Genomic DNA, 12,698 nt, shown 5'->3' with positions numbered 1-12,698 from the left:
TGATTCCAAGCTTTCCCGGACACCTCACATTGAGTTCAGAATCAAGAAAGCTTGTATGGCCTTCGGGCAATGCCGGCGTACTTTTGGTACAACTTGGGGTCTAAAACCCAAGTATATCAAATGGATTTACACAACTGTGGTTCGGCCAATATTGGCTTATGGATGTCTTGTGTGGTGGCAAAAGGGCGAAGTGAGAACGGTCCAATCAAAATTAGGCCATCTCCAAAGGATGTGCTTAATGGCGCTGTCTCGAAGTTCTCTTTGACGTTACCCCACTACACATTCATCTCAAACAAGAAGCACTTTCTTGCACTTACCGCCTATGGGTACTCGGTTTACTAGAGGAAACTCCTGTGAACCACAGTTCAACACACACCTCGTTGTTTCCAGTTTTGGTGAATTGGGACAAAGTTGTCCTTGCTCCAAGTGATTTTACAATTGCTTGTAATTTTCCATATAGGACATTTTCCACGAAATTCCCTTCCCGGGAAGAGTGGACATCTGGCTATCTGGAGAGAAGTATTTCAGACGGCATCGTATATTACAGTGATGGCTCCCTTCTCAAAGGTCGAGCAGGTGCTGGTATTTATTCTCGTGAGCTAAGGCTGTAACAGTCATACTCACTTGGTAGACACTGCACCGTTTTTCAGGCCGAAATTTTTGCTCTTAAGTGCGGAGTGCAATCAGCACTTCAGCAACACGTAATGGGCAAAGTAATATACTTCTGTTCAGATAGTCATGCTGCTATTAAAGCACTTTCTTCGGTCAACTCTAGGTTGAAGATAGTTATCGCTTGTCGAACTCAAATCGAGGAGCTGACTTCAGAAAACGCTGTTCACTTGTATTGATACCGGGCCATCGCTGGAAATGAAGCTGATGAGTTAGCTCGCACTGGAGCATTATCAAGTGAAACTGATTTCAGAAACCTGAATCTTCAGGACGTTCTGTTGTTCTTGACCCGCTGTGATAAAGAGCTGTAGGCTCTCTTTATGCTTTATGCGTTATCGCAGTGCTCTTTTCAGGAAGCTGTTTTAACCCATTGTGGTACGCTTATGCGTTATTATAATATTATACATATTATACAGTCACCTTTTCAGAAGGCTATGTGAACCCATTCTGGAACGCTTATGACGTGTATGACGATCCTATTCCCTTACCTGTCCATTCCCCTGTCCCATCATTTTTTCCTACCCTTCTCCATCAGGTAAATGGTGAACAGGCTTGTGTTCATGGCGATGGCACAAATTTCCCAAATGGAGGAGAACGCGCCTCTGGAGCCGACCTACTGGTACCTGATACACGGAATTCTTTCAGGGATTTCTTCTGGCATTTTTTCCCGAGGCTGCAGCAGCAATTTCCGCGGGATTCTTTTCAGTACTTTTTCTGGACTTTTTGATCATTTTCGGTTTTCCTCATAAGATTTCTCCTAGTGTTTCTTCAAGGATTGCGTCAAGAATTCCTCCATGTTTTTTTTTCTAGAATTTCGTTTACTGGGATTTTTTATTGATTACTTCCTCGTGTTCGCGCGCCACACGAACGGTGTGCAGCTTTTCAACCCTTGCTTACATGTAAAGTTGCCATTTTCTCTTTGCTGTTCATCCTCTTCGCACAGTTCCATTCCCACCTCTTCCATTCACCCACCACCAATACAAACTAACCTCGAGTCACCGCGAGTATCTCGGCCACCCACACTAACAAGCACCCTCATCCTATCCCACTCCAAGTTTCCACACACGCACTACTACCATCAAATTACCATCAAAGTTGATCGATTGGTGGATAACCAATCGATCAACTGTTCATCTCAAACCAGGATTCCTGATTTCCACTTTTCATCTTCTTCCACATTCGAAGACAGTCAGCAGCGAACAGTTGTCGCTTTAGTTTGTGTGTTTGCTTGTCAGCGACGACGACAGCAAGCTCCGGCGAACGGTGGGAAGCCACACTAGGAAATTACTCTTTCGTCCACATTCGCATCGCAATCGATCGAGCGGTGATGCGATTCGTGAGTGATACGAGTAATTTGTGCATACGATTTTTTGATGTTTTCAAAAAATGTTTATTTGTTTCTTTGTTAATCTAGCATTTCAACAAGAATACACTAAACATGTATGCATTATATGCAGAAGTTATGATAATAGCTGCTTTGATCGCTCACCAGCATTCGCCATTTATTCATTTGCTTGCGATCCTAACTGCGACGAACGGCAACGAATATCCATGTCAAGCAATTTGCGCATCGCTTCCCACTGGTGATGGCCCAGACAACCAGTAATCGTATAAGATGTTGCAAAAGATGATAAAGTGGAGGCTATATGCGTGCATGCCTCCATTTAGGCGCATGTAAAATGTACGTATATCGCCTCCACTTTAACGTCTTATTCAACTTCGTATACGATCACTGGTTGACTGGGGGGGTTGCATGTTTGATCACGACAATCCTTTTGCTGCATCTTTCTCGATTTGCTTCAGCAAAGAGGAGTGAAAATGAATGGAGTGAAACGAATATACCGATCCTTGGCTCAAACCATCATTGTGTTCTTGAAATTTGTGCTCTTCAAGATAAGACCATAAATGCTTTATTATATCTATCCCCCTAAGCAGTCAAAAATTGGGAGACAAAAAGTGAAACAAATGTTTGTAACTGCCTAATAATGAAATAGTTATTTATGTAACAAGTTGCAAAATGATGATTTTTTCAGCACGAGTCGTACATTTATCCAACGAGGCTTGCCGAGTTGGATAAATACGATGAGTGCTGAAAAAATCGAGTTTTGCAACGAGTTGCATACAAAGTTTTTTGTAATTGCAAAAAATACCCATCCAGTATAATCCTTGATATAATCTTGCTACACGTACATGTATCAAGACGAACCACGTGGCAGCATTCATGCGCGGCAGCGTGGTGCTTTTGTTTGATCAGGTAGGCTATGATAGGGTAGGTGTCAGAAATTTGCAAACTTCCTTCGTCGTCATACCGCAACCGCACCATGGGAAAGAGCAAAAGTAGCTTCAGCTGCTTCTTCTACGCCTGATCTGCAGTCTTAATCTGAATCTGGATAGTCCTGATTCGGATTCGAGCTCAGCAGAGGATGTAGAAGTAGCAGCTGTGTCTACGGTAGCCCACGCATACCAGGAACCTACATATTATCGAACTTGCATGAACCTAAAATCTTTTTCCATGGGGTTTCAGCTTATGGTCTTACCTTTCAGAAAAGCCTCTGTTCAAAATATTCTATCGGTAAAAATTGAAATAAATCAAGTTTGAAGATTTTCTATCAAATGAGGTATATTCAGAACATAACTTTGTATATCATCCCGAACTGCAAACAACAAGGCATCGTGCGTGACCTCTCACATACCCGATGGTCTTTTCTTAGTTTTATAAACATTATATTCACTTGTCATTTCTCCGGCATCTGTGTTATATGATCAGCCCAAGAGGGTCTGCCGTAGTTAATTAATTAGGGCTTCGTGGTCATGCGGTTAGTGGTGGTAAACGTTTAGATGTATATGTAGTAAGTCATGGAGTGAGACTCGAAAAAAAAAACTTTTCGTGAAACGAAAAATTCCTAACTAGCTTCTGTGTGTTGTCGGTTATATGATGAAAGTAATATTCAGTCTGTTCAGCGTCTGGCTGAAGACGGTGTGAATTACCATATTTGTACAATATTTTTAGTAACATGAACATTCGCCTGTGCGATTTCCACATCAGCCATCTCCTTTAGCCCTACCGCAATATCGCAGCTTTTTCCATCAGACTTTATTTACGTGGTTAGCTTAGGTTAGGCCATCGTCCTGCTAACAATTGGGTGGAAAACAAATAAGAAGCATTAACGAGGGCAGCAATGTGTGTGTGGTGAGGCACACAGTATACCAGAAGACGAGGCACGCTATTTAACAATGTAAACTTCAATTTTGGACGTCAACTTGTGACGTCATCCTTATCGTCCTTTTACTTGGATGAAATTGATGAGGAGCAATCGATCGTTCAAAGAGTCATTTTCGAACATATTATTTTCAAAAACCCGTATTTTAGTGAAAAATTGAAGTTGCTTTATAAAAATTTTACTGCAACGTAGAAAATATAGGAAATTATGTGGTAGAAATTTGAATAATTGTAATCTAGTGGTTTGGGCCACAACCATCGTCAAAGTTCAAGTAGTTATTTGGATGCCCACAGTTTTCACTCCGTATTGACCATAATGAAGCACCAGTGCCGCAGAAAAGCCGACGTCAATTGTTTCCATTCCATGTTCAGTTCTAATACAATTAATATAGGCCTTTTCATGTGACAGATCCGTGCATGCATTTGTTTACAAAGCTTGAACAACACCTGCTAACAAGAACGTGTCATCTTCATAGAAGAACTGTCAAACGCCCGAACAATCAACTGATTTAAGACGTCAAATGAAAAGGCCCATTGTATGACGCGTTTACTTAACCCTCGAGCGATCGCGCTGTTGTATTTTGTACAACACGTTGAAAAAATCTCGCTTTTTGTACTCAGCATCAGCGTAGTGCTGACGCAGGTAGTCAACCGCGCGAGTTACGGAAGGTTAAATTTCCGAATAGAGCTTGCTGACGTTTATTCACCTCTCTCTTTCAAGCATGCAGGCGGGATAGGATTTGTTTTCATCGGGAAACCTTTCCTGATGACAAAAAATTCTATTCCGCCTACATGTTTGATTTTTTTTTGTCTGTATAAACGAGATTTTTAACCCTAGGCTAGTTCATCTCGGAACCCATGCTTTACTTCCCTTCCGAAAGAAGAACGCACATTTTGTGAGTATGTCGGGAGTGGGATTCAATCCCAGGTCCTCGGCGCGATAGTCTTGTGTTCTAACCACCACACCAGATCCGCTCCTACATGTTTGAAAGAGAAAGGTGAATAAACGTCAGCAAGCTCTATATTAGTTATTTATGATATGGTATCGCACTCGTAACACATAATGTGTTACGCGTAATCCGTTACAAACATATGTCAATGAATAGACAATTGTCTATAATTGTCAACTTAAGTTTTGTGTAAAGTGTCTCGAGTATACCAAAGTAACGAATCCTTGTCGTTTCGACAGGTCTCCTGCTCGATTGGAACTATAGGGATGACAGCAAATCGACTGTTCCAATTTTGACGTTTCTCCTCTTTGTTTTATCCAGGCTCGTTAGTTTTATGTACGAATTTCAAATGTTGGCTATACTGTAAGAACTTTACTGTAAGCAAACAAGTGATGTTACACGCGTTACTATATATTACAATGCGTTACCAAGTGATGCCCACCAACTTGCTTACAATAAGGTACACTGGATGAAAATTGGATCCTATATTTTCTGACGCTGCAGTGAAATTTTCATAAAGCTACTTCAATTTTTCACTAAAATACGGATTTCTTCAATAGATATTTTTTTCACATAACTTATCACAGCTTTTCAAATTATATGAAATTTCTATTAATTTGAAGTTCTGACCATAGATTGTCAATATAAACTGATGATGAAGTGGTGCAATTTTAAGTAAAAAATATTGATAATTTCCAAAGTTACAAAAGATCACTACAATGATGGTGTAATATATGATCATGGTCCGAAATAGAATCAAGATGTCACACACAATATCAATTCCCAATATGGGGTTTCAACATGCTGTGGCCATTATTATAAAAAAAAAGCTTTTATAAATTGACCAGTTGATTATTATCGAGCCCTGAAGAAGGTCCGATCCGAGGACCGAAACGTCGGCGAAGATAAGAAACAATCAACGCTAAAACCAAAGACTGCCTAAGCCGAAATCCGAAATTGTAAATCGCCAAGTACTTAACATTGGGATTCTGGAGGAGGCTTTGATAAACGATACGATAACTGGCAGTTTGAGTGTGACTCTTTGGATGCAATGAATGTTGATTTTTTCGGCTAAGCAGTCAACAGACTCTTTCAACAAATCATTTTGGTTAGTTCAACAGACACAGAACGAACAAAGGTTTTTCTTTTGAAGATGACAAGAAACATTGCCGAAAAGTAAAGAAACGCATACCAGGAACCCGAGTATTATCAAACTTGCATGAACCTAAACTCTTTTTGTGGCATTTCACACCGTCTTCTGCCAGACGCTGAACAGACTGAATACCACCATATAACCACCATATAACAGACAACACACAGAAGCTAATTAGGAATTTTTCGTTTCACGAAAAGTTTCTTCAGAGTCTTACTCCATAGCTTACTACATATACACCTAAACGTTTAACTCCACTAACCGCATGACCACGAAGCCCACAAAATAAAAAAAAATGAACTAATTAACCACGGCAGACCCCCTTGGGCTGATCATATAACACAGATGCCGGAGAAATGTCAAGTGAATATAATGTTTATAAAACTAAGAAGAGACCATCGGGTATGTGACAGGTCACGCACGATGCCTTGTTGTTTGCAGTTCGGGATGATATACAAAGTTATGCTCTGAATATACCTCACTTGATAGAAAATCTTCAAACTTGATTTATTTCAATTTTTACCGATAGAATATTTTGAACAAACGCTTTTCTGAAAGGTAAGACCATAAGCTGAAACCCTATGGAAAAAGATTTTAGATTCATGCAAGTTCGATAATATTTAGGTTCCTGGTATGAGTGTAGCCTCGAAAGTTATCGAAAAGTGGGTTCCGGCAAAGGTGCCGAAAAGTAGTACTTTTCGGCACTTTTGTTTTAGTGAAGAAAAGTAGGCCGTTTCAATGTTACAGCCGCGAGTGAAAAGTAGGGGAAAACGCAACGCAATTACAAAAACAATATTTTTGATATTCTTCCCGAGATTCACTTAAGGATTGCTTTGGAGATTCCTCCAATTTTTTTCTGGAAGGAATTTCAGTTATTTCCTCCAGCGATTCCTTCATTGATTCCTTTAGGGTCTTATCCCGGGATTTCATTAAAAATTTCTCCTGGGTTTCCGTCAAAGATTCCTCCAGGGATTTCATAAGTGATTGCTCTTTGGATTCTTTCAGAGATTCTTCCAGTAATTTATTCATTGATTTCTTCCAAACTTCTTTTATGGATTTATTCCAAGATTCTCACGGGATTCCTTCGGTGATATCCTACGGGACTCATTTAGGAATTCTTTCTGTCAAGGATTCCTCCATGAATCCGTTCTAAAATACCGTTAGAAATTCCTCTCGGGATTCAGTCAGGAATTCTTTCACTGATTCTTCTCAGGATTCCTATAAAAAAAATCCGTCAAAAATATTTTTCGGTATTCCATCAGGTTTTCCAACCAGAATTTAAGTTTCTTCCGAGCTTCCTGTCGGGGTTCTTTCACGAATTATTCCCGAGATTGCATCAATTGTTTCTTCAGCATTAAACCAGGAGTTTCTTCTACGATACCTTTAGGAATTCTTTCCGGGATTTCGTTAGGATTTTTTCCCGAGAACCATCATTGTTTCCTTTCTTGATTGATTTCTTGCGGGATTTCTTTGGGTGCTTTTCCCGGGATTCCTTCACCCGAGATTCTTTCAGAGGATCCTTCTGAAATTCCGATTTTAATGATTTTTTCTATGAGTCCTTTCTTGTGATTCCTTTCTAGATTTGTCCTGGGATTCCTTTAAGGATTTTTTTCTAAGATTTTTTAGTGATACCTCCAAGATTCTCTAAGGGTCTTCTCTAGAGTTTCTTTCAGGGATTTCTATAGAATATTTTCATGGATTACTCCCGTGATTTCTTCAGGGAATCCTGTAAGGATTCCTCCTGGGTTCTTTCAGGGACGCATTGAGAAATTCCTTCCAGGCATCGTGCTGAAATTCCGTACCGGGTTTTCTTCCGCAATTCTTTGAGGAATTTATCCCTTGATTCCATCAAATATTCATCCTAGGTTTTCTACCGGTGTGAATTTCGCTTCATGTTTTTATCGGTTTTCCTGAATTGATTATTTAATATGAGTGGTAAGGGGACTCTTCGATAATATAACGAGTCATGGGCGTGAAAAGATTTTTAACTGCATTACTACAGCACTATCTTAAAGTTTGTCCTAGTTTCACAAAAAAAACCGTAACCGAAAAAGAACAATCAATATTATCACCCTTCATAAAACAATATAGAGCAACTTTCGTCTTATCTCACCCAATCCATATGAGCTGCTTTCTTTTGCATTGCGACCAATATCAGCTCAGTGACACACTTTTAGCACCTGTTTATAACGTTCCGCCCGGAGGAATTGAAAATCCAAAACAGCAACAACGAGCGGCAGAACATAAAATTTGCATACCATCTTAAATCATCTTTTTCGGTATCGCCAGTAATCAACAGAGAAACGGAGAACCAGTTGTTGAGCGCCATCCCCAACCCCGGCAAACCAGTCGTACGTTCGTCGTTCCAGACCATTATTATGATTGCAGGTTTGCACATTTCCACAATTTATACCTGCCCCCTTTCTCCGGCCGCAGCCGCCCCGATTCTGACTGAAAGATCTTGCGTCTTGGACTCACCTCTTTCTTGGTTGGCTGGCTACCTCTACACTTCGCACAACAGCCGCAGACTCACGTTGATTGTTTCACTCCGGCAAGCGAGGGTACTCCCTCTTTCTATTATTTGTTGCGAATCGCGAACCAGAAAGACCGTAGAATATGCTTCCTCAGTAATTTACTTTCCTTTCTCAACTATCTCCGCTGAATGATTTTGATTTTCTTCTTCGATTTGCTTTGAATGCTTCTTTTAATGCACTATAAACCTCACTTCGGTTGGTTTGATTGCGTTAGAACGGGCCAGATCGACAAGTACCGCAAAAATCAATGGGACGGAGCAAACTGCGGCGTTAATTGATGGCGAACTTAATCTGTTTTCTGGGAGATTCAGCTAACAGTGAACTTTATTCTTATTTCTTCTTATTTTAACAATGACATCAGACGGGTTTCAATCCGGCAGACAGTGTTTTTCAGCTCCGTGGATGAGAAACAAACTCATGCGTAATATCCGAGAAATATTTATGAATCACAATTTTCTTTCCAAAACGAGCGCAGTTCTGCAGCGACCTCCTTGTACGGAATCTTGACTTTTGACACTATTAGAAAGACAAGTAACACTTCAATTGCACTTCTGACCTTAATGCACCGAACACGAGGAATCTATGCACTTCCAGACGGATCACAACACAAGAAAAAAACCCGTCGTCAATTAAGACACTCTGTAGGAAAATTTCCTCCCCGACCGAATGATGACAGCTAGACAATTTTCCCGAGTTTTCACCTTCTTCCGTATTTTCCTCTGTACACGGACAGACCGACCCCCGAGTTCACTTTTTCGCTGTGGCTCCGACTCCTGCTGCACTATTCCCGACAAACACCGACGATGATCCAAAAAACGTGAATGCACACACTCACGGAACAAACGAAACGAACCACCGGAGACTATGGAATGGACACCGAGACCGAGACCGAACCGACGAAACAGAGGCAGACAATCCGCACGTCTTCAAAACGGCACAAAATCCTAAACTGGACTGATGGTGATGAAAACTGAACGCTACAGGAACACGCAAGAGACGACTGAGGATTCGCATTTGCTGCGCTCGATGCGATCAAACAAAACAACGGTGGGTGCTGGGTGGTGGTGGAAGTGTGCGGATAAACAAAACTGACAAAACTGCAGGCTGCAGCGGCAAAACGTCACTTTTGACGTTTTGATCTGATGGCGGGATAGGAAGGTGAAACTCCCCGGTGTTAGAGTGACTGGAAGGGAGAGTGGCGTCATGTTCCAATTTTGACAGGTCTCCTGCTCGTTTGGAACGGGAATTTGTATGGATTTGACAGCTGATCGCTGTTCCAATTTTGACATTGACTCCACTCTACCTTCCAGTCACTCTACCCGGTGTGATTTTGTTGCTCCGTCAGACTCTTCACTGAACGAAAACCCCATCCCGAAATCGACTGATTTGTCCGACCTCCAGTCCAAACTACCAAAATCGTGTTTTCGAATGACGAATCAGTCATACGGCAATCATCCCAAAAAGCGGATGACGATCGTCTTATTCGCGTATGAGCCGACGCACGCTATGTGAATGAATATTAGTTGCAGAGCGAGGGCAACACAGATGCACCAAATTTATTCATCGATAGCGTAACAAGTTCCTTGATCTTGACACCCGGGACATTGACGATTTTTCTTCGCATGTCCTATCTTGGACATGTCATATTTTTTGAAGAGGGTGCCCGCCCGCAAGGGTACCCTGGCCAAGCACATAATTTTTTGAAAAAGATAGCGGTGACATTATTGTTATCAATCGCTAAAAAACAAAGTTGCTCGACCATATGGTCGACATTCTATTTCCATATCGCTGTCATCCGATTTTAAGATGACATCATTCGGTCGGAGGACCATACGTTTTCCGACCAAATGTCGTTAAGGGGCGTGATCGTATCGCCTCTCAGTCGATCTTGGGCGGGGGGTTTCGTTCAGTGTTGACGAAATCAGGCCAAACATGTCTAAAGGTCCTAACTGCAGAAGAGAGGCTCTCTATGGTTTCCCTCTCTTTTGTTAACATCTCAGCTGTTTATTTGTATTATGATTGTCTCCTTGCATTGAACGATGGTCAAAACAATCGTATTTTGATTTGTACTGCAAAAATAGTTGAAGTGTACCATTACATTGCAATAATTGAAAGAGAAAGTGAACAAAGAGAGCCTCTCAAATGCAGATAGGACCTATTGAAATGTTTGGCCTGAAATCGAACGAAATAGTGTTATTTATGCAACAAGTTGCAAAATGATGGTTTTTTCAGCACGAGTCTTACGACGATAAGTACGACGAGTGCTGAAAAAATCTAGTTTTGCAACGAGTTGCATACAACATTTTTTGTAATTACGAAAAATACACATTAAGTATAATCTTTCCTCGCTGCACAACCATGCATCAGGAGAAACCACATGCGACCATGTTTGTCAGTGTAGATTTTTTAATTAGGTAGGCTATGGTGCAGCCTATGATCGAGCCCCCGTTGTCAAACAGTTGTGCACAAGCGACGGCAAAAGTCGCAAAAGTAGCTTCAGCTGCTGCTTTTTCACCCGACCTGCAGTCCGATTCGGGATAGGAATCGTCCAGATCTGAGTGTCGCGGACTGACTCAATATGCTCTCTCAGCGGGAGCCAAACATCGGGAGCCAAACATTGAAGATTGAGGTTATGTTAAACCTTGTTGAACCTGTGTGATTGATTGAAGAGTATTGTTATCTAGGTGCTGCGGATGTAATCAAAACTGTTGTCACGATATCTCCATTTGCCGTTGTCAAGCCGTTGGAAAGCGAGGGGAAGGATAAACATTGTTTTGAGCCTATTTCAGTTAATTTTTCAACAACTACCCATCAAAATTTCCATCGCGAATGGAAAATAATAAACACTTATTATGGCGCTAGCACTAGACCTGTGCGCCGCCGCGCCACGCCGCCGCCGCCGACACTTTTCAGCCCACGCCGACGCCGATCGAGATATCGGCGGCGCGCCATACGCCGTTGTTTGTCACGCCGCCGATTTTCATTTTTCGCGCCGGTGGTCAGTGCACGAACAAAATTAAGTTTACACAAAGTTGATATTTATAAAACATTCTCAAGATCACTATCATAATAGTTTGACTGCAATAATTGATTTCTCATCATCAAAGAGAAAATCTATTAGTCATATTTGGTAACTTTTGCAGATAGACACTGGTCAAAACATTGTCGACCAGATTACAATAAGATTATTTTAAAAACGAATAGTTTCATACTATTAAGAGAATATAGTAAAAAAATGAATCACTAAAGTTATGCCCTTATGATATTAAAATGAAAAACAGTAAGTTCTAACAATTTGTGATTTGGTCATTGGAACTTTGGTCTGTCTATTTTTTCTTTCAAGTGTTTTAGACAAACTCTGCAAAAGACTTATTTAGAATTTCTGAAGAAATTCAAACGGAATTCCAGGGTGTCCAATCAAATGCGAAACTCCTAGAACTTTTTTTTTAAATTTTTTTTTCTAGATTTCATTTATTATTTATTATTTTCAAGAAGTTTCTTCAAAGATTATTTCAGAAAGATTCAGTGATGCCTCCAAGAGATCCACCAGGGATTCTTCCCGAAAATTCTTCAGAGTGCCTCCTGATTTTGTTTTATTTTTTATTTTATTTTCAGGATTTTATTTTATATCAGGAAGATCTTGGCAGGAGTTCCTTCTGAAATTCTGTCAAGAGGATTCAGGGATGCCTCCTGAAGGTACATCAGAGATTCAACCAGAAGATCCTCCAGGGAATCCCAGAGGAGGTCTTTCAGATATAAGTCTGAGAGTTCCTTCTAAAGTTCCTTCTGGAATTCCTATAGGAGTTTTTTTAGGAACTAGTCACGGAGTTTCCTCAGAGATTCCTCTAGGAGATCAAAAATTCCTTTAAAAATCCAACAAAGAATTTCTGCTAACGTTCTGTAGGGATCGCTCAAGGAGATCCTAAGGGATTATTCCGGGAGTTTCATCAAGGGTTCCTACAGGAATTCCTTGTGGCATTCCTCCTGGACCGTCTTCGAGAATCCCTCCTAAAATTCCTTCGCGGATTTCTCCTGGAACCTGTTACTTCGGGACATCTCATGAAAATTTTTCAGAGATTCTTTCAGGAGGACTCATAAATGCCTCCTGGAGATCCATCAAGAATTTCGTAAGAAGTTTCTTCCAAAACTGCTGCAGGAGGTCTTTAAAAATT

At 40.8% G+C, this 12,698-nt stretch overlaps 1 protein-coding gene across 5 annotated transcripts in view; it reads right to left on the bottom strand.

Annotated features, from left to right (window-relative positions):
• Window positions 1-9,519, bottom strand: part of LOC109430789 (WD repeat-containing protein 47-like) — a 349,154-nt gene extending 339,635 nt beyond the window's left edge. For 2 of the 5 annotated variants that reach the window (XM_062852701.1, XM_062852700.1), the window contains exon 1: window positions 8,471-9,519. The gene's annotated coding sequence lies outside the window, so the exon portion shown is untranslated. The remainder of the gene's footprint in view (window positions 1-8,470) is intronic. The other 3 variants (XM_062852699.1, XM_062852702.1, XM_029866220.2) reach the window with 3 other exon arrangements.
• Window positions 9,520-12,698: the final 3,179 nt, after the last annotated feature.

The sequence above is a fragment of the Aedes albopictus genome, chromosome 2 (assembly GCF_035046485.1).
Source record: "Aedes albopictus strain Foshan chromosome 2, AalbF5, whole genome shotgun sequence".
NCBI classification, from domain to species: Eukaryota; Metazoa; Arthropoda; class Insecta; order Diptera; family Culicidae; genus Aedes; species Aedes albopictus.
Note: the sequence above shows the minus strand (reverse complement) of the source record. Positions and strands in the feature narration are given on the sequence as shown.